Source organism: Colobus angolensis, unplaced genomic scaffold (assembly GCF_000951035.1).
Source record: "Colobus angolensis palliatus isolate OR3802 unplaced genomic scaffold, Cang.pa_1.0 Scaffold56, whole genome shotgun sequence".
Lineage (NCBI taxonomy): Eukaryota > Metazoa > Chordata > Mammalia > Primates > Cercopithecidae > Colobus > Colobus angolensis.
The window spans coordinates 8,013,741-8,037,609 of NW_012119154.1; the positions used below are offsets into that span (position 1 = coordinate 8,013,741).

Below are 23,869 nucleotides of genomic sequence, written 5' to 3' on the forward strand. Positions count from 1 at the left end.
GAGACTGGAGTTCAGTGGCAGGATCTTGGGTCACTGCAACCTCCAGATCCCAGGTTCAAGTGATTCTCCTGGCTCAGCCTCCTGAGCAGCTGGGATTACAGGCGCCTGCCACCATGTCCAGCTAATTTTTGTATTTTTAGTAGAGACAGGGTTTCACCATGTTGGCCAGGCTGCTCTTGAACTTCTGACCTCAGGTGATCCTCCCGCCTCAGCCTCCCAAAGTGCTGGGATTACAGATGAGTCACCACATCCGGCCACACTGGTCACATATTAATTGCTTAATGGACACATGTGGCTAGTAGCTGCTGTATTAGACAGTGCAGAAATAGAACATTTTGACAGGTAGTTCTAGAATAAACACCCCAGTGAGTTTCTCCTCCTGGACACATCACTGAGGATGGAAAAAACTGGGACAGCCTAATTGAATAAGCCTGCTCCATTTACCTACTTCTGGGGATAAGGGACAGAGATACAGGGAGACACTGATTTACGGTCCCTGTGGAAACTCAAGAAGATATAAACAATTCATGTCATCACATACCTTCAAATACATTCTATTTCCTTGGCACAATACTGCACCCATCTTAAAGAGTGGAAACGGAGACTCAGCAAGATTAAGAACTTGAGTTCACTGTGCTGATAAATATTAATGCTGGATCTTAAATCCATAACTTCCAAATACAAGCCTACCATACTCTTGACAATGTACCACCTAGTTCTTACCCAAAACAGATGCTTTGATCTGTTGCTATAGTGCTATGACCATGTACCTGAAAGCTAATTTGTAATCGTCAAGGGCCTGCAGGCTCTAAGTGTTCTCAAGCATTCAGCTTGCAGATATTCAGTAATTATTGGTTCTTGTTTATTTGCCAGACTTAATAAACGTTACAACATTTAATATACACTATACAAACAGAAAGAGACAGAGGGGAGAAAGAAATGCTTTGGTTAAAAAAATATAAAGTAGATGAGAACATAATTTTGATCCAGTTTTATATGGAAATGAATACATGGTTTGGCATAATAAAATACTCCATGTTAAAGTATCTAACCCCGTCACTTACGCATAGTAGGTACTCAATAAATGTTTGTGGTTGTGCACTGCTGGTAAACTGTAGAGAGCTGAAATGGCATTCCCCACATTCTACAAATAAGCAATGGTCTGTTTTTCTTGGAAACTGGATGTCTAAAGATAGACCCTAAGAAGAAATCATGGAGTAAACATAAAGTAAATGTCATATTTATCACTCTAGTGAACTGTTTGTTGCATTAGGGAGGAATTAATGTTGGTGGAGCATTTGTGCTGATCCCCAAATGACCACAAACTGAGCTGTAAATATATATATATATATTCTCATCACATTTTGCTGCTGTTTATCTCAATGAGCAGCATCCACTCTCAAACCACACAAATGGCAGCTCTGATGTTAGGGAGTAGAGATGACCTACAGAGTACCAAGCTCATTTAATGAATGTATTCCTATTCTCAGTGATGGTATTGATAGAGCTGCATTATGTACTACCTGGAAGCCCATTTCTATAGAAGGACCAAGGAGAAGTTTTTGCTTAGGTATCTGTGGCAGGCTCAGGAGTATGGTTAACTCTTTTTTAATGAAACTAACCGAATTAGTGGAGTGGGGAAAGGGAAGGAGTTACATTAAAGTATTATTCTCCAAGAGTGATGAAGTCTATCATTCTGAGAAATTTGAAATTGCTCCTCCAAGGTCTTAGGGATGGCTCAGAAAATGTTAAATTGGCAGTCACCTGCCGATAAGGTTGAAGAAGAGAGTATCCTAGATAAAGAGACCACTGAGAAGACTGACAGTTGCAAAATGAATGCCAAAATGAGAGCAAGAAGGAAGACAATCAAAATCAAATATCTCCTATTGCAAAACTGTTCTCAGGAAGATGGTATGACAAACAGAGGGAAATGAAATATAAACAAAAACAAAACAAAAAAATGGTGTCTATGTTTCAAGAAATCACAGATTGGAGTAGATAAAGATATCAGCAAATAGTAAAACTGCACTAACAACTTTCCTCCCTCCTTCCTTCCTTCCTTCCTTCCTTCCTTCCTTCCTTCCTTCCTTCCTTCCTTCCTTTCCTCCTTCCCTCCCTCCCTCCCTCCCTTCCTTCTTTCCTTTTCTTCCTTCCTTCCTTCATTCCTTCTTTTGACGGAGTGTCACTCATCGCCCAGGGTGGAGTGCAATATCATGATCTCAACTCACTGCAACCTCCACCTCCCAGGTTCAATTGATTCTCCTGACTCAGCCTCCCAAGTAGCTGCGATTACAGATGCCCACCAACTGCTCAGCTAATTTTTTTGTATTTTCAGTGGAGTTGGGGTTTCATCATATTGGCCAGACGGGTGTCGAACTCCTCAGGTGATCTACCCACCTTGGCTTCCCAAAGTGCTGGGATTACAGGTGTGAGTGGCCACATCTGGCCTACTAACAACATTCATTTGGTAAAACTGGTGATGGTTAAAAAGAAACAAAATACAATAGTGAGGTTTCTAGGCCACATGATGAGAACTGACCAGGCAAAGGAGCAGGCTCACTGTAGCAGTAGAAAAGAGATTTGCTTATGTGGCCAAACTTAAGGTACCAGAACAGTCGTGGCTGCCAAGTGTATGATAAAAGGAAGAGCCATAAACAGATCGGGTCTAAGATACAAAATCAGCACAAAAAAGCCAAAATTTATTTTTAGTTTAATTTTAACACAGCATATTGCATTTGAAGTACTGGGAAAAAGCACGTATTTCTATTGGTGTCTGGGGGTGAGGAGGAAATATTTATGGCACAATAAAAATACACAGTTCTGATGGTATGTATTGTGATCTGAGAGAAATTCTTAATTAACATTAGAAATTCTTTCAAGAAGTATGCAATAAAGATATCCACCTATGCCATTTTTGTGAATAAGAAGAGTTAAATGTCATGCATAAAAAAATAGGCACAGGTGGTGAATCCAAGCTGCAGTAGTTACTGTACCACTTTCAATTATGATCATAGATGATACATTTATCCTTAATGGGCTCCTTGTTCCATGGGTGTGAAAGAAGTGCAACTCAGCGTACTTACCATGCTCTTATGGGACATTGAAAACTTAAAATGTACATAAAATTAAGAAAGCAAACTCATTCACTTAGAAGCATTTTTTAAATTGAAAACAAGTATATTCTATGTGACAACCATTATACTTAGGCAAGTAAATTTCAAAGATAAATAAGACACCATCCAAATCCTCAAAAATCCAGTAAAGAATAAAGACAAAACAATTATGAATGAGAAAACAAAATGACCTGTTAAAGAAATTTGCCTGTTTACACAATACGTTTTATTATTTTTCTCCACTTGATCCTTACACTAATTCTATGAGATAGCAATTTAGTAATAAATTTATTATTCCTATCTTGTTAAAACAAACGGGAAAACTGAGTCTTAGAGAGTTGTAGTAATTGGACTGTGGTTAGAATTTTGTAGGAATTTTGTAGGTGAAGACTCCAGGTTTTCTGACTGTGAATGATTAATTTTTTTTTCCACTTAAGTAATAATAGTCTTCCAAAAAAGAAATGGATTTCTCCTCTGTTATTGCAACAGTGAAGATACAAAACAAGACTCCATGTCTATAGAAAATCAAAACGTCAATCATGTCACTCAGTGATTCAGTAGATTATCTGAAAATGTTGTCCCCATGATGTCATTTATCTACATTGTTCACCTAGTTTACTGTTTTGGTCAGACATTTTAGCATGGCCTCAACACAGGCTTAGAGCCTAGCACAGCACACTAGTAAAATATTTTACCCAATGACCCAAATTGTCAATTACATGATTTGTCCAGATTGCATTGCTACCACCAACATATTTTTTTAAAACAAAACTATCAGAAAAGGCAGAAATAGCAGCATATTAATGAAGATCATTAGTAAATGATAAAGATTAGGCTTTGGCCCAATCATATTTTCATCTTAATCATGGCAGAGAAGAGATAAGGTAGTAAGAGAGTGGTAGAAACAACTATGGAATCTGCACATCCCCTTCAGTTCCACAACTCCCTGGTTATCTTGGAGGAAACCCAGATCTATGACATGCCAGTTACTCCTAGTGATAGCATTTTTGTGTTGCAGGAGGGCTGCCAAAACCTGTCCTTGGAATTGACAACCTCGGGTAAAGAGATAATAAAACTGTTATGTATTGAGTGTCTACTGCATGCTAGGCCATTTTACTCACTTACAACAATGCAATATAAGTGTGCATTTTCATATATGGAACCCAGGGCTCAGGAAGGTTACATATTTTCTTCATGGTCAAATTTCAATGAACAGTAAAAAACTGTTTTTCTTAGATCTGGGCACCTTCTATAATGCTGATCTGCAAAGGGCTTCTAAAGGGCTTACTTGAGAATGTTGGTCATGGAAAAGTCACAGGATGAAAGCAGACACTAAAGAGGCAGAAACTATCTGTAACAGTGAAAAAGAAACAACCTGGCATTATGAAACGGTATGAGTTTGGAACTTGAGATTAGATAGTGATATGTATTGGTATTTATAAACTCAAGTGTTTAAGGGATCATGTAAGCCATATAGTTCAACTGCCCATTTAATACTTGAGTTTCTTCCATAAGGTCCCCACTAAGCTGATCCAGCTAAGTTTCTCTACTTGGAGCTTCCCTATTATTTGACATCATATCCTTTACCTCCTGGGTCACGCCTCACATTCTCTCAATCCTCCTGTACCCTATTCATTGCCCAGCAGGCAGCTTGGATCAAGAGTAACTTAACCACATTGCTCAGCTGTTCAGTGTATACATTCCTTCTATAGGAGTTCTTGAAGACCACAACCAGAGATCTGCAAAACACTCTGACAATCACTCACACACAAATATGGGAGGGTGAGGGATTTAATACTTCATGTGGCAACTCTGATCATCGTGGCATGGGAGCTAGAACCATTCCTTGAGCAGAAAATTCTGAATTAAGTTAGACTTGACTGCATCAAATAATCAAGTAGAATTTTGCCCCTGTTGCCAGAGCAGTGGCAAGCTTGACAATGTACCCTCGTACTTGTTTTCTTTTTTCCTTTTCCAAAGTTGTCCTTTTTCCATTCCTGTTCCCCTGAGTTTCTTCCTAAAGCAAACTACCTAGACACACCCCTTCTTTGGCTCTACTTTCTGAGGACTGGTCACTTATGGGCCGGTATGAAGAGAGGTTCTTTCCAATCCTGATCTAATATGCAATGTGGCCTCCAGGTTTTTTTATCTTCATCTTCTTGTCTTTTATTAATTTCCATACACCTAGCACCTAACACAGACTTCAATCCCATATAAAGGAATCAAAATATCTAATCAATGGGTATATAGATGAATAAACGGTTGAAATAAGTGTGGTCAAGGTAAATGTATTTAGAATTAAAGTACTCTCTAAGGTTGAAGAAAAGTTTTGCCCAACTAGTTATAGGCAAAACTAGTTACAGACAAAGTGGGAAACATCAAGAGGCTTAGGATATATCCATTCCTCATCATGATAGCTTAGGACTCCATTATCCTAATCGTAGCATAAAGTCATTGGATGTATATTGTTGATCAGAAGAATGCTAATTTTTAACTATTCTATGTTTACATTTCAGAGCCATATTTTAAAAATATAGACTCAAAGCCAGGCATGGTAGCTCACGCCTGTAATCCCAGCACTTTGGGAGGCTGAGGCAGGCAGATCACTAGGTCAAGAGGTCAAGACCATCCTAGCCAACATGATGAAACCCTGTCTCTATTAAAAATACAAAAATTAGCCAGGCATGGTGGCGGGAGCCTGTAGTCCCAGCTACTCGGGAGGCTGAGGCAGGAGAATCACTTGAACCCTGGAGATGGAGGTTGCAGTGAGCCAAAAGCCAAAATAGTGCCACTGCACTACAGCCTGGGTGACAAAGTGAAACTCCATCTCAAAAAAAAAAAAAAAAACATGTGTATGGGGAGGAGATAGATTTAAGATTCTATACTTAAGAAGAAAGGATTGGCTAGACTTTAAATCAAAATACATGGTTTTAGTAGCTTAGTAGCTGTGTGCTTTGGTATTGATAAAATTCTTGGTCTACTTGTCTTACTGTGTTGATTATAGTATAAGATAAATAAATAAGGAAATCTTAATTGTACAGTATCATATATATTTAAAGTATTATGGATAACGTAATTCCCTCTAGATTAGGCACTATGCCTGATGTTTGTATTTTCCAAAGCACCTGGAGTGAATACTAAAGAAATGAAGCGTTTTCAACTGAGTGCTCAGAAGATTAAGAAAATAATTCAAAGGCTGAAGGGGCCGGATCTACAGGACAAGATTAAATGAGAACATGTACTTCATCATTCTGTTAGGCAATGCCTAACGGAGGGTCAGGACTGTAAACATATATTTCAAAGAGGTAAACGCAAAGATGGAGAATTATTTCAGTTGATACAAAAATAAATAAGTGAGAACATTGAGAATGAAATTAAAAAAAATGATCTGGGTACCAAAAATGATGAAAATTATCTTATTTGGAATCTTTCAAGCTAACATAAAACAACCTAGGTTTTTATCTTCAACTTATTGTTGAGGTGGTCTCCAGAGTTTGCTAACATATACTTTTTGATGACGTACGTTTCCTCTCACATTACATAGAAACTCATCCTGAATTATTATCTTATCTTTTTAATTCAAACTATCATGGGAGAAAAATAATCACAAAATACATTGTTTTTTTCCAAAGTGTCAGTTTTTTACCACTTGCTTTTTTTTTTTCTTCTTAGCCACCATGAACTTCCTATTTCACAGTTTCCTTGAGGAATGCTTCTGTGAGTGTACAAGTGGAACTAATTGAAAAAGATCAGACTTAATAGAATTTAAACTAACTGAAGGGAGAGATAACTTCAGTCACAGTAGTATCAGGGGAAATGAGACAAGACCAAGGGAGATTCTGAAAACTAAAGTACTACGAATGCACTGTAAATTCTGCAAAGGCAGGTGTCTGTTCATATTTAACTTGAAAGAAAATAGAAGTGAGTCAATATAATATGTGATAATTTTTTTAATCTGGAGAAGCACTTAATAGTAATTTTTCTGGCAAAGATATTTGATTCAAAGAAGGAAGAAAAGAGTATATTATTTTCTTTCTGACAACAGCAAGATTCTGTTTACTTCAGACTCAGTAAGAAATTGGCATCTTACTAAAATTAGACTATAGCTTCATTGTTCTTGTTCAAAGAATAACCCATAAGCAAAAATGTGGCATTTGAGGAAGTTTGTCTTTATAATGGCTTTCAACATATATTAGTTAGTCTTGAGCCCTGTACTTCTTTTCTCACATTTCTGGGAGTTGATTACTGACATTGCCCTGAGGCCTGATCTCACTGGGCAGGTCCTGCCGATAATAATAAATGATGATAGGGTCATGCTTTGCAGCTTAGAGCAGTCCTGTTTGTATTCGATTTCTCCACTATCCTAGGAATTTAGATAGCGAAGGCAGAGTTTCCTTTTTCTCCCACTTTCCCCATTACACAAAAGTTCTCATGCTCAGGTTCTTTTGATCCTGGCATCTTCATTGCCATCAACATTAGTTATTCTGTGATTCTTGTCATCTGGGAACCGTCTAGGGATATCATTTTTTTTTTTTTTTTTTTTTTTTGAGATGGAGTCTTGCTCTGTCACCCAGGCTGGAGTGCAGTGGTGCAATCTTGGCTCACTGCAAGCTCCATCCCCCCAGGTTCACGCCATTCCCCTGCCTCAGCCTCCTGAGTAGCTGGGACTACAGGTGCCCGCCACCACACCCGGCTGATTTTTTGTATTTTTAGTAGAGATGGGATTTCATCGTGTTAGCCAGGATAGTCTCGATTCCCTGACCTCGTGATCCGCCCGCCTCGCCCTCCCAAAATGCTGGGATTACAGGCGTGAGTCACGGCTCCCTGCCAGGATATCATCTTTAATTACAACTTTGCCAAGCTGTGAGTCCTTGCATCAGTCACCCACCCTCTTTGATTTTATTTCCTTATCTGTTTAATCAGACAAGATGATCTCGAACCTTCTATCACATGACTCTAAATCAGTGTTTCTCAACCCTAGCACTACTGACATTTTGAGCAAAATAACTCATTGTTGTGAGGAGCTGCCCTGTGTGTAGTAGAACATTTAGCAGCACCTCTGACCTCTATACAAGATACCAGTAGTAAATAACACCCATTCCTAGTTATGACAATCAAAGATGTCTCTAGATACTGCTGAATATTCCCTGGGTAGGGGCAAAATCACCCACAGTGGTGAACCATCATTCTAGACCCAGATCAAGAAGAGTGTTTCTTTTTACAAAATACTAAGGTATGTGCCATGCAGTTGTCTAACAAAATTTTTTTAAACATAAACTATCCTAAAATATAAATCTTATATTCAGTAGAATTCCACTGTCTCCATAACCATTCCCACAAAATTACACTTTCTTTTTATTCTCTTTCTGCCCTGTTTACTTTTTAATTTTTTATTTTTGGGGGAGCCTTGTTTAAATGTTGGTTCTGCACCACCAGATGTGGTCTGATCAAGGCTCTCCTGACAGTGTGGCTCTGACCCATGCAGTCTACCACAGCTGGTCCTGCTACATTCGGTTACATCACCTTTCTGTTGTTGCAAGTGAGCCTGTTTCAGTATCAATCTCTGTGACATCTGGTTGTTCTCTCCTTTCTAAAATCCTATTTGCTATTTGCACAGCCACTTCATCCCACCCTGTTCCCACAAGAGAAAGAGGTTCACAGTTTCCTTTTTGTGGTTGACCCTATTGTGAGAACTGGTGACTCCTGGGGGGAGCCATATCAGTGAAGAACTGTTTTTCACATGGGCTTGCCTGAGAGCAACTACAGTGCTCTTTTCTCAGTTTGCACATCTCTGCACTGGGCTAGTTGAAGAAGTTGTAGGAATAATAATCAATTTATATGCATTCTGATGTCATGAAATTAGTATTTGAAAATTTACATTTTGTATTTACACAATTTTTGAGAGTATAATTCAAGGTAAGTTATTTGATGTCAAAATTGTAAAAAAAAAAAAATTATTATTATTATTTGAGTTGGAGTCTCACTCACTCTGTTGCCAAGGTTGGAGTGCAGTGGCACAGTCTCAGCTCACTGCAACCTCCACCTCCTGAGTTCAAACAATTCTCCTGCCTCAGCATCCTGAGTAGCTGGGATTACAGGCATGTGCCACCATGCCTAGTTAATTTTTGTATTTTCAGTAGAGATGGGTTTCACTATGTTGGCGAGGCTGGTCTTGAAATCCTGACCTCAAGTGATCCCCTTGCCTCAGTCTCCAAAATTGCTGGGATTATAGGCATGAGCCACCATGCCCGGCCAAAAATTATTTACAACCATTTATTTTATATTTTTAAATAATAACCACATATTGATTAGAAGGGTGTTGATGCATATTAAAAATACAACAGAAGTTTTTGATTCTATTTTGTCAATAATGCTAACCTTCTGGACTTGAAAAATAATTTGCTTTGCAGGACGTTGTTAGAGGGACTGTTTAATTTGTATTGTTGGGGGAGGGGGTGGACACAAATTTATAATTTGTGTTATAAATATAGTCTCTGGAAACTTGATCTGCATATATTTATTCAAAATGACAATCAGGCCATGAGGTATTACAGGAAAAGAGATTTCCGCCACTTAGAGATTTGGTAATTTGTGCAATCTCTGACGTGAAATAATACTTTCACTCCTAATGCCTTCATTCCTCTAACACTTCTGCTTCCAATGGTAAATATTAATGAGAAAAAGTGTTGTGACCAGTAAGCACAGCTGTGCCTCTTAGCACAATTATTGGTTTTAATAACTTCAGAATTGATTAATAGCCTGTTTGTTTTATGGAACCTGCTCAAAGACAAGACTAACTGGGATTAAACTTTTACATCATTTTCACTGGGACACAGCCTAGTCCAAGGAGGACATCTTGTCATTACTGAGCACAAGACAGGATTCTCAGTCTGAACTATATGAAGCCGAAGTCTGAATCTGGCCATTTATGTCTTTTCTTAATTCCTCAATCCTGTGTGCAAAGAACTACCCTCAAGTAATTTATAATCCAAAGACAAAAAGGGAAAAAACACAGGAGGAAATATAGTGAAAAACTGAGCAATATATGTCTACAACCAGGCCTGGTTCATCACTAAATGAAATGATCCAGGTAACTAGAAAAGGTTATCATGAAGAAGAAAGCCTTAAATAGGATTGATTTTCAAAGATCATAGAATGACTCTATTCTTAAAATCCCATGAACTAATGTTTTTTTCATCCTTGTGAAAGGGCTTTCATGAGAAATTCTTTGTGTATTGTCCCCTGGCTGCTTTTAAATCACTTTTTGAAAAAAAAATTATTGAAATATAATACATCTATCATATAATTCATGCATTTAGAGTGTAGAATGAAATGCTTTTTGGCATATTACATCATTAAAATTTTATGTGGTGCTAAAATATATGTAACAAAACTTGCCATTCTAACCATTTTTAAGTGTACAATTCAAAGGTATTAATTATATTCACAATGTTGTGCAATCATCACTTTTTTTTTTTTTTTTTTGAGACAGAGGCTCACTCTGTGCTCAGTCTGGAGTACAGCGGTACGATCTCGGCTCACTGCAACCTCTGCCTCGCAGGTTCAAGCGATTCTCATGCCTCAGCCTCCCAGTAGTTGAGACTACAGGCATGCACCACTGCACCTGGCTAATTTTTGTATTTTTAGTAGAGATGGGGTTTCGCCATGTTGGTCAGGCTGGTCTCGAACTCCTGATTTCAAGTGATCTGCCCACCTCGGCCTTTTAAAGTGCTGGGATTACAGGTGTGAACCACCACTCCTGGTCATTTCTATCTATTTCTAAAACTGTTCATCACATCAGATAGAAACTCTGTAACCATTATGTAAAAATTCTGCATTCTCTCTCCCCCCAGGTTACCCTGGTAATCTCTAATCTACCTTCTGTCTGTATCAATTTACCTATTTAACTGTTTCATATAAGTGGGATCATATGAAGTTTTTCCTTTGTGTCTGGCTTATTTTTATGTAGCAGAATGTTTTCAAGGTCCATCCATGTTGCAGCATATATCAGAATTTCTTACCTTTTTAAGGCAGAATCATATTCCATTATATGTGTATTGTACATTTTGTTTATCCATTCATCTGTTAATGGTCATTTGAGTCGTTTCCACCTTTAGCTACTGTAATAATGCTGCAATGAATATTGATGTCTAAACGTCTGTTGAAATCCCTACTTTCTATTTCTTTGGTTATATACCCAGGAATGGAATTGCTGGTTCATATGGCAATTGCATGTTTAGTTTTTTGAGGAACTGCCAAACTAACTTCCATGGTGGTTGCATCATTTTACTTTTCCACCAGCAATGTGTGAAGGTTCCAATTTGTCCATATCCTTGCCAACATTTGTTACTATTATTATTTTTTAGATTATCCTGGTAGATGTGAAAAAGTATATCGTGGTTTTGATTTGCATTTCTCTGACAATTGGTAATGCTAAGCATTTTCTTATGTGCTTATTATTCATTTGTATATATTCTTTGGAAAAATGTCTATTTAAGTTATTTCACCATTTTAAAATCAGGCTGTAGATTTGTTGTTGACTTGTAGGAGTTCCTTCTGTGTTTTTTATACTAACGCCTTGTCAGATATATGATTTTCAAATATTTTCTCCCCTTCTGTAGGTTGTCTTTTCACATATTCTTTTTTAAAAATTATTTCAATAGCTTTTGGGATGCAAATTTTTTTTCTTACATGGATGAATTATACAGTAATGCATTCTGAGACTTTAGTGTACCGAATAGTGTACATTGTATGTAACATGTAGTTTTTTGTCCCTAGCCCCCAACCACCCTCCCATTTCTGAGTTTCTAAAGTCCATTATGTCACTCTGTATGCCTTTGCTTACTCAGAGCTTAGCACTCACTTGTAAGTGAGGATACACAGTTTTTGGTTTTCCACTCCTGTGTTGCTTGGCTTAGAATAATGGCCTTCAGCTCCATCCAAGTTGATGAAAAATCCATTATTTTGTTCATTTTAATGGCTGAGTAGTATTCCATGGTGTACATATATCACATTTTCTTTGTCCACTCATTAGTCAATGGGCACTTAGGTTGGTTTCACATCTTTGCAATTGTTAATTGTGCTGCTATAAACTTTATGTGACTTCATACTTTCTTGATAGCATACTTTGATACACAAAAGTTTTCAATATCTGTGAAGCCCAATTTACATATTTTTCTATTAAATAACTGTCAATGAGCCGAAATTAAGTAAAAAATGGCACTTTTGAGCAATATTATTTCAGGTTACTGTTCCATGTGCTTATCACAAAACTTAAGGCCTGTGTTAAAGTAACTCATGGAAATGTCAGGTGGCTTCCCAACCAAGTAGTCATTCTTACATTTATTTTTTGTTCAACAAATTTAGTTATGTATAACAAGGGCTTAACATTGCATTAGGCATTGAAGGAAAACAAGAAACTGAGAGAGAAAAAATACATAAAGTTTCAATGTACTTTGAGGGAGCCCACCAAAGAGCGGGAGAAAAATGGGAGTCAGGGGAACGGAGTGTGTTGTGGCCCCAATACTACAGATTTCTAGTGTTCTTACCAACATTATAGTCAATTTTCTTGAGTAATTGTTTCTCTGTTTACTGTGTGCTTCTAGGACAATGTTCAGAAATTTTAAATGATTGTTTTTTATGATTTTCACCAATTAAATCACTGTTATACTGGGGCAAGGGCCTGCCGAGCTCCTCATGCCTCCATTCTAGGAGCCCCACCCCACTGTTGGTTGTTTCTAATTTGTAGCCAAGTAAAATTGTCCTGCTTGTCATCATCTCTTAATTTCACACTCCTGATTTATTTCACCTCTTCTTCCCTTATTGAGGCTCTACATAGCATAGTCTTGAATTCAGTAGATGCTCATTCCTAGAGGCTTCCTATCTTGATCATATTGCTCCCAACTTCTCCACTTCTACTTTGCCTACTATTTGGATTTGGTTTTATCCAGTTCCTCTACATCCTTCTTAAGCTTATTTTTGACTCCCTAATTCACCCATAAGAGTAATGTAATGATATCTACTTTCATTATTCACAACTTAGATATATCATCAGGTACTCTGTCAAAGAAGTCCCAAATCAGTTTTGTAAGATGAGCATCTTTCTCTTATCGAGAAGGGTTATAACTAAAGGTTTTAAATCCTTGAGTGAAGAAGAGTATCACCCTAATTGCATAACAGTTAACTTGGCCTTCTAGTTGGTAATAATTTATCACCAATCTAAAGGTGTCACATTTTTTTTTGAAAAGACATGTTTTTTAGTAATTTTCCTCATGTAACATTTTATGTCCAGTATCTTTAGAAAATATTTGCCAGTTATGCTATGGTTTAAAAATTTCTATCAAGTAGAAACATTTTTATGATTTGAAGAAACCTAATAATAATATTCACATAATAATTAATCCTAGCAACAGCTCTGTAAATCATATATTGTGCATCTTTTCTGATTAGGAAAATTAGCCCTATATCACTACCAAATTCTGCATATTTGTGGCAGAAGTCTCTCTGAAGTCTCTCTGTATTCAAAGCCTGTACTCTTAACAATGATATTCTAAAGTGGTTGTTATGAAAACCCACTTGCCTTCAATATTATTGTTTGAAATATATTGAAACATTTACGAAATAGAGAATAAAGCCCGTGTGCAAAGGCACAGAGGGATAGGAAACAATCTGCTTTATAGTAAATTGCTGATAAACCAAAACCAAGCAGACTCCTTTCTAAGACACCCTAGATATTACCGCCAGTCTATGGAAACAAATTATTTTGGAAAACATGTGATCTTATGACCACAATCAAGCAATGAATTAAACAATATGTACCACAAGGCACCATCTCTACTCTTGCTATTATCCTTGGCCTCTGCTCTCTTCATCTGGTAAGATATACTCTCTTCACATCTCACTTAAGACTCCCTCTCCAACAAGTCAGCTGTTCTGCTCCAGGTTTACTTCACCGCATTCACCTTTATCGTACTTGTCACATGACACTAGATTAGCTGTTTAGTATTTTCATGCCTTGGCTGGACCGTGAGCTCTGCTAGGAAAATCCCTGAAAATGAGCATGTCACATTATAGGCATTCAATATAGAAAACTTCTTCAATAATCACATACAGGAAAATATCTCCTCATGTTATTAACTGTTGAAGACAACTGCTATCTCTCCTTTCATGATGTATAGACACACTCGCAACTTATTCTCCTTTAGCCTTATTTTTCTTGTAAGTTTTCTTCTTCCCTTCCCATGATTTTATATCTGAGTGGTGAAATTATTTGGCTTTATTTTGTCAGGTGACCCTTTCTACGTATACATACCGAAGAATGGAAATATTACAGACTTTGATTTGACTGTCTAGCTCAGTAGACTTTATCACCCAAAATATAAACTTAAATTTTTAATGATAAATGCAGACTGCTTCCTCTCTTATACTTACTGTATATCCATTTGATTTTTTAAATAATTAGATTTTAAAAATCCTTCTTTTCTCCTTTTATCTTATTAGTAAGTACCCATCATTTTTTTAGTCTAATAAACATTTATAAACGGCAATCACATGAAGAATACTTTGGTTGGTGATGCTGGTGATAAAAAAGATAAATAGTACATACATTTGTTCTCCTGGGTCTTATTATCCCAGGGGAACCAGAGAAACATAAATCTCTCTCTCTCACACACACACACACCACCACCACCACACACACACACACAGCAAGTTGATACAAACTTTCTAAAAGATGTTCTTCTGTAAAAGGAGATGTCCTGTACTCTAGTATCAATCATGCAGTCTCTGACGCCTGATTCCATGCACAAAGCATGTTAGGAAAAAAATATGATTCTTAGCTCCAGGCAGATGTGTCCTGAACATATCATGACTCCAATGAAGGGAAGTGAAAGTCATTATGCATGAAATGTTTACAGAAGAGTGACGGAATAGATATTATGTTCTGGAGACTGGAGAAGGGAAGTCACTCTCCTTTTTTGACATAAAATTTCATATACTTTCCTTTGTATTGGTAACTGCTTTTCCTTGACCAGGTATTATGAGAGCATTTAAAAAAGAATAATAATATCTGTATGCTTCTCACAAATTACACATAAATCTATACTTTACTTCCTGCTTTAGACTCACTTATTTCATGTTAAATTTCTTTGTTGTTTCCATTAACCCATGCTTTCATTTGGCTTTCAACCTAAATATTATTTGGACTTGGGTAAATTTACCAATGAAGCCAAGCTTTAATTTAGTTCATTTCCCTAATAAACCACTCCTCCATCTCTTCTGGGATCATACAGCAGAGCACCTGTAAAGACAGGCTTCCCAGCTTTACTTGCAGGATTCAGAGTAAGTCTTCTGCTTCAAGCTTTGGAAATATTAAAAGCAACCTGAGTCATTTCTTAATGTACACAGAATATTCAAAAACAGTTCTCAACTGAAATTTCTATTCAATGTAAACTGAGTTTTTCAACACTAAAACAAAACAGAACTGACTTGAAATGTTAAAGGCAGAAACCATCTTTTTACTGTTCCTGGTTTTCTTGGTTATCCGTTTAGTATTTTGAAGTTATACACAGCTTGTTACTCAGAATCAGGGCCTCATGATTTTTTATTTATTGTTTTTTCCTTCCTAAAGCAGATCTCAAGTTTCATTTTATTCTTTCTACATTTAAAGTCATAGTCATTTCATTCAGCTTAATTGTCCTGATAGATCCTAAAGGTATTAGGAGAGTTTATTTTCCATGGCATGGGAATTCTCAGTAGATCTGACTTTCTTAAGAATCATTACATCTTTGGTTTTGAGCTTCTTACTTTTCAATTCAGATTCACTCCCATTAGAATAATAACTAAATAATTCGGTTTTTGCCATTGTTAAAAATCCAGAATTGGGCTTCTGTGGAAAATCTCAGAATTGAATTTTTTATCAGCAAATATTTAGCTGTATCTTGCACCTTCTTGGCTTAGAAAGTCCAAAGGTGGTATTTCACTCTAAAACAAAATACTCTTTAATTCATATGTTGCATTCCAGTTTTTTATTTAATTTGGAATAAGTGGAATCCATCATCCTTTTTTTATGACTTCCATTATAGATTTTTATTTCAGACTTATTTTGATCTATAATATAAATAGATGAATAATTTCACAGAAGATTGTAGCTTCTATTGGGTTAAGGAGAATCTAGATCCGTCAAAGACATACATAATTAATGGATAAGAAATCTTCTCATGTATATTACAAGAAAACTACTAGAAAAGTAAAATGAATGCTTACAATTTATCATTATTTCCTTTCTTCCCCACTCTGCCTCACGTACAGGTTTCACTGTGTTGCTCATGCTTAATCCAGAAATAGTAAACTTACCAATTTTTGTGCATTTCCCAAATCTGTGGATTTTGCTAGACTGTCATATTATCACTATAATTAACCTTAGCCCCAGGTGACAAGGAGTTCGTAAAGATAAAGAAAATTCACCCTCACATTCAATGGGTTATCCCTCATCCTTGAATCTTTGGTATCATCTATAGGGAATGCAATTTATGCTGTGAATCCCCAGTTCTTCTCTTAAACAATGCATAGTAGCAAATAGCTACTTTAAAAAATATATTGCAGACTGGTTATCAACATTTTAAAGGAATGCTTCGAGTATTTGAGAATGCTGAGTGATTCCCTTTCTTGCTCTGTGAAGCGTGCATAATATACAGAATGCTGACGAGAAACCCTGCCAATCTGGCACCTCCAGATGGTTGGAAGATGGGAATTTATAAATTGGATTGCTACCTTCTCCAAATATATCATACATTTCCTGGTCATTTTTATCCCTATAATATGCCTCATTAAGTGAAAAGTTTTAAAGACAGTTGGATAAATTGTGCATAAACTCATATCCAGGTGTCCTGAATAACTTGGCTCATCTTCTCTACAATTCTAACTTAAACCTGAGGATGTTCTGAGGCCCTTGGACATTCTAGTTCTCTGAATCTTTGAGGCACTAATTAAACATGTGTGTGCTCTTAATAAAAGTTGAGGAATATTAGATCGACTTGAGAATATTAAGCTTATCTTCACATGCAATGTCATTGAGTTTAAACCCTTTAATATTTTAATCTATCTTTCACATTGTAGCTATAATGGTAAATTCTGACCAACTTGCTTATTCTTACTTATGGGAATTTTATTTGGAGAAATGCAAAGGTAATCTCTGTTCTCTAGGCCACACATTCTGGTAGCAAATATAGGGTTTTTTTTTTTCTTTTAACAATTGCAAAACAGAATCTCTACAATCTACCTCCCACTCACTGAAATATATATTCTGCAGTATTTTGTTTTTTATTGAATATTGTCCTACTGTATGATTCATGATAACACATCAGGACCAGAACCAGGATCAAGCAAATGAGGTATCTATATCATGTATATAATTTAAGAAAGTAGTAAAATCTTATTAATCAAGCTGATTAATATCTTAACACAATTCCTTACTGCAATATTTTAAATTACCAAAAATAATGCAAAATTCACATTGTACAAAATATCATATTTTAAAATAGATATAGGGCCAAACTGTAATCATGCAAAATGCTGCCTCACATTTCTTACCTTAATTCTGGCTCAGTGGCAAAACGTCTGCCCTCTTGTTTTCCTCAAATTGCACTGTAATGGCAAAAAGTTATTTTAAGTAGGAAACAAAAACAACTGTAAAACCGAAAGGAGTGCAATTCAAGTTTTCAAATAGTTAGAAGATAAATAGTCGACAAGATCAAATTTAAAGGAAAATCACACTGAATTTCAGTCCAGACATAATATTTATGAGCTGAGTCCACAAATGTTCTGAGCTGAATCAATGAATACAAAGATAAAAATATTCAACAAATGTCAAATGATCAAATGTTAAAAAAAAAAAAAGGTGATGTTAACAAATGTAAAAAGTAAGGGAAATCTGACAGACAACAGTTCATGCCAAACAATTGGGTATTTTTCCTCAATCATTTGAATCTAATCTAATTTTGATTTCAATATGTCTTAGGAATGGGATATTTTTATAGTAAAAAATTGCAATCACAGAGAAGAACATAAATAAGAGAGAAGGACCAGGATGAATAAACAGAATCATAAATGCTAAATAAAACAATAAAATAATTCAAGGAACAAAATCTTAACTTGAAAGACGCTGGGAGTTACTGCAGACATAAAAAGTAGGAATAGCGAAATGAAAAATAGCAAACAGAGAATTAGGAAAACACTTTTAAAACTAGCATTGTAGTTGCCAAAATCATTTAAGATAATTAACACATGGGTTGCATAAATACGTTTTTAGAGTAGACATCTGAATTATTTATCGAATATAAATGCAGTCATATTCCCAGAATCCAGATGACCAACGCAAGAAGTACTTGCTAAGGTAATTTAAACTAGCTGCTATATAAAACCATTTTGCCTAAATTTCATCCCTTGCTCAAAGTCAGTGAGCACTTCTGGAAAGCTCTTCTTTAAGCACTGACTCAGAAATCAAATCATTTTTCATCTTTCATTCAACATCTTTTGGTTTCCAAGGTTCATTGGCATCTGTCAGCCTTCAAATATGAAAGGAAAAGATAAATGAGATAGACCACTACCTACTTACACCAACTTGTACTGAAAGGGACACACATGACCCCAGTTAGCTTACTCTTGGCCAGAACTGGTCATATGGATCCTAACTACATGAAAGGGGTGCTGGGAAATTATGCTTGACTGTATTCCAATGGAAAGTAAAATGGTTTTGTAACTATATGGGTTTTATCTGACACTTTCCAACTAGATCACCTGCGACAGAAATTTAGAGGTATGAAGGGAAATATCCAACTAATCCATCATTCATCTACAGGAAATTCTAAATGGAGATGAGCAAAAAAAAAAAAAAATGAGGAGAAGAAATAATTTTAAAAAATAGAAAATAAGTGTTTGGAAATGAAGAAACAGTTATTTAATCGAGGTGGCATGTTGAATGGAAAACAGGACTAATGAAGTATTATCCATAGGAACAGAAAGTTATTTACACAGAAAACATTATAGAAACAGCCATACACTGTCTTAACAACACTGAATATAGAAAATAATTTTAAAAGTCCTCAATTCTGAGGGGGAAAAAAAATCACCTTTAAACCTAGAGTTTCATCCCCAATCAAATGTGAGGACAAAATAAAGATGTTTTATTTATGAAAAAGGTTACAACATTCATTATTCTCTAAGTACATTTGTTTTGTTTTGTTTTGTTTTGAGAAGGAGTCTTGCTCTGTTGCCCAGGTTGGAGTGCAGTGGCGGGATCTTGGCTCCCTGCAACCTCCACTTTCTGGGTTCGAGTGATTCTCCTGCCTCAGTCTCCCAAGTAGCTGGGATTACAGATGCACGCCACCATGCCTGGCTAATTTTTGTATTTTTAGTAGAGACAGGTTTTATCATGTTAGCCAGGATGGTCTCCATTTCCTGACCTCATGATCTGCCTGCCTCGGCCTCCCAAAATGTTAGGATTATAGGCGTGAGCCACCATTCCTGGCCAAGTACATTTTAAAAAACATATTCATCAGGATGTAATTTCAATGAAATTAAAAGCAATTTAACTCAGGGGTAACATGAGCTGAAATAAACAATGACAATTGAGCATAATGCAGAATGGGAATGCTAGCAAAAACTAAAGTGTAATTCAACACAGTGAAATACATACACAAGTCATACAGTCTAACACACTGAGATACATATACAATTCGAAATTTTGTCAGATGGGAGACTGCATTTTCTTTTACCTGGTTTCAACTACACAATTTCATTATTGTATGAATGTGATGTACATGTACATAATCATAATATTATGAATACTATTATTGCTTTCTCTTTTGAAAATCAGACTACAGACAAACCACAAATAATTCAATGCTATTTAATGAAATAGAATGTATATTCTATAAACCTTACAAATGTAAAATACAATATTTATAGTAACTGGAAGGGGGAAGAGAGATGAAATAAGTAAAGTCCTTATTCCATTCTCTTTTATAGCACAAAATTAGTAGGTATTTTCAAAGCTTGATAAATCAAGAAATAAATATTACATTTAGAATTTAACACTAGAAGTCAGTCTCTGAAAATAATAGTAATACATCCAACAATATTGGGATTAGAGGGTAGAAGGGAGAAAATGGGAAGGTGGGTAGTAACACATGAATGTTTTCTAAAGCAGCGAGATTGTAAAGCTTGTCTAGAACACAATAATCAGGAATGAAGATATATTATATATATACATTGCATAATCTTAAAATGTTAAACATAGAAAAACTAAAGCCAGAAATATTTTCAGTATTTTGTTACCTAATGAATGGGGTTAAAGGAAAGGCGTTAGTAAAATTTGATTTCCCTCTCAATGGTTGCTATTTTTAATATGTGAAAACATTAATTGTATATCTGTTAAATAAAAATAAAAGACCACACATATTATCCCAATATAAAGTAGTCCTCAGGAATTATATGCAATTTGCAGATTCTGTCATGTTTCTCAGGAAGACATGTGCTCAATTTGTAAATTTATGTGACCTGGGAATATTTATTAATAATGCCTATTTTTAAACCATATGACACTGTCTAACTATAAGGGCTACAGGGTTAAATGATACTTATGGAAATTGTGTCTATTATTGTAAACTATACATTTTTTAAGTATGCGGTGAAGAGAAACTCTTAGCTTGGTGCCATAAAAAGTAAAACAGAACTTGGAAAAAAGTGAGGCAAACCACTGTGACATTAAAGCAGAGTGTGAAAAACAGCAGACAACTAGTGTCCAAAGGGGAGGAATTTGAAAATCAGTGAAACTTGGAGTTTTGAGAAGTGCTGATAAGACATAGCGAAAGCCCTGAAAGGGATACTGGAAGTGCCTTGCCTAAATATCGTTGGTTGCTAAAGAAAGTCTCAGTCTCAGGAACCAAGATCCCTCAAGTTTGCCCTTCAGTAAACTCTAAACTTAATCATATTTTCAGAATCTCATTATTTAAGGCTAACATACTTAGTTTTATTTTCATTTTTACCTTCACAGATATTTATGGTTTTATAGCTGGTCCTTTTTGGGTTACCAATTTATTCACTTACTGCATTTCATTAGGCTGGACTACTAAGGTTTGCTTTAAGGCTTTCTACAGGAATAAGTTTGTAAATTCCCCGTGAGTAGCTAAAAGAAAGCTTTCATTAAAGTATGATATTTTCAAATATATCCACTAATCAACCTTATTCATTATTGTATTCAGACAATCTACATCTTATTTTCACCATACCTATAATATGCCATGAATGGATGCTTCCGTTGTATTTCTGTCAATTTATCCTTGCCATATCTGAGATCTCTGAGTTATACATTTAAATCAATATGCAGTGTGAGAACGATAAATGGGTCCAAGTTGTGTATATTACCTTTATCCTTTATCATTTTACATTATCCATTTTTATTTTGTTTCTTCTTTGGTGTGTTTGTTTTTTGTTTGTTTCTTTTTGAGACAGTTTCACTCTTGTTGCTCAGGCTGGAGTGCTGTGGTATGATCTCAGCTCACTGCAACCTCTAGCTCCCAGGTTCAAGTAATTCTCCTGCCTCAGCCTCCTGAGCAGCTGGGATTACAGGCGCAGGCCACCATGCCCAGCTAATTTTTGTATTTTTAGTGGAGAAGGGGGTTTCACTGTGTTGACCAGGCTGGTCTCCAACTTCTGACCTCAGGTGATCCACTTGCCTTGGCCTCCCAAAGTGCTTGGAATTATAGGCATGAGTCACTGCACCTGGCCTCGATTTTTATTTTATTTGATTATTATGCCCCAAATAAACTTAATTGACTGTTTATCATATACCAACTATCTTGTTTAATATGTCAGGCATGTATTTTTTAAAATTAATTTTTCAAAATTAAAATTATTTTAATCTTGAAATTGCTAAGACATATGTATTTATTCGATACATGGGGTTAGTTTAAAATTTTGATCTATTAGAATTTTGTTATTTTAATGAGTACAAATTTTCCATTTATATTAATATAATATTTATATTTTGAATTAATTCTGCCTTTCTTCTTTTAAAATCACTTTTTTGCTTACATTGCTCTCTACCATATTACCATATAATTTTTTCTCCAGTTGTTTTGTGGTATGCCTATGTTTGAATAAACATTTTTCCTCTTGCTAATTTGTAACATACAGAATCCTTTTAGAACTTCTAATGGTTGCTATTTTAATGGGAATGTTTTTAACGATCTAGTCTGATTTAGTAGACAGGACACCATAGTGTTCATTAGGAGAGCTGAGAAAATTAGCACAATCACATCAATCCGTCTTCCTTTCCCTTTTTTAATTTACTGGTTTTATGTAGTTATCATATTACTTTTTTTTATTATACTTTAAGTTCTAGGGTACATGTGTACAACATGCAGGTTTGTTACATATGTATACATGTGCCATGTTGGTGTGTTGCACCCATTAACTAGGTGTATCTCCTAATGCTATCCCTCCTACCTTCCCCCACCCCACAACAGGCCCCAGTGTGTGATGTTCCCCTTCCTGTGTCCAAGTGTTCTCATTGTTCAATTCCCACCTATGAGTGGGAACATGCGGTGTTTGGTTTTCTGTTCTTGTGATGGTTTGCTGGGAATGATGGTTTCCAGCTGCATCCAAGTCCTTACAAAGAACATGAACTCATCCTTTTTTATGACTGCATAGTATTCCATGGTGGATATGTGCCACATTTTCTTAATCCAGTCTGTCACTGATGGACATTTGGGTTGGTTCCAAGTCTTTGCTACTGTGACAGTGCTGCAATAAACATACATGTGCATGTGTCTTTATAGTAGCATGATTTATAATCCTTTGGGTATATACCCAGTAATGGAATGGCTGGATCAAATCGTATTTCTAGTTCTAGATCCTTGAGGAATCGCCACACTGTTTTCCACAATGGTTGAACTAGTTTACAATCCCACCAACAGTGTAAAAGTATTCCTGTTTTTCCACATCCTCTCCAGCACCTGTTGTTTCCTGGCTTTTTAATGATCGCCATTCTAACTGATGTGAGATGGTATCTCATTGTGGTTTTGACTTGCATTTCTCTGATGGCCAGTGATGATGAGCATTTTTTCATTTATTACTTTCAGTTTTTTGTTACTGTTATTATTGTTTTCTGTAGGTTCCTCTTATTCGTTTATACAATATATCTAAACCTCTTTTTTTTCTTTATTCAGTGTAAATATTATCTATTAACTTTTGGGTAAGGAAGATATGAAAACCAGCTTGATTACTTTTTTTTCTCCTTTCTCTTGTCCACTTTGAGAATTTTTGTTGTTGTTTCTAGCTTATTGTTTAAGTTTATATTGTAAAGATAATATAGTAATTTGTGTTATATTCAGCAATATATTGCAGAATTGAGTTCTTACTAGTTACACATTGTATTGCAGTGATTCTCAGCCATGTTTACCAAGTGTTTTTCTCTCAAATCTTGATGAGTGGACATCCACGCTAATTTGTGTGTGTGTATGTGTGTATGTGTGCATGTGTGCAAGTGTTTGTGTATCATAACTTACCTTGTTGCTCTGGTTTTGAGCTGTTTTGATTTGAAGAAAATTACCTGACAATTTTATATGTGAATTACAACTTAACTATGTATAATATGCTTTCGACATGGTTCCCTTGAAACTGTTTCTCAAACTGAGCTACATGTTAGAATCAACCAGGGAGCTTTTAAAAGCCCGGGTTTTACCCCAGAATAATTA

At 35.9% G+C, this 23,869-nt stretch overlaps 1 long non-coding RNA gene across 1 annotated transcript in view; it reads right to left on the reverse strand.

Annotated features, from left to right (window-relative positions):
- LOC105525803 overlaps positions 1-23,869 on the reverse strand; it is a 523,125-nt gene that overhangs the window by 414,925 nt on the left and 84,331 nt on the right. The window contains exon 2 of the long non-coding RNA XR_001003977.1: positions 17,703-17,756. This is a non-coding gene — a long non-coding RNA (uncharacterized LOC105525803). The remainder of the gene's footprint in view (positions 1-17,702; positions 17,757-23,869) is intronic.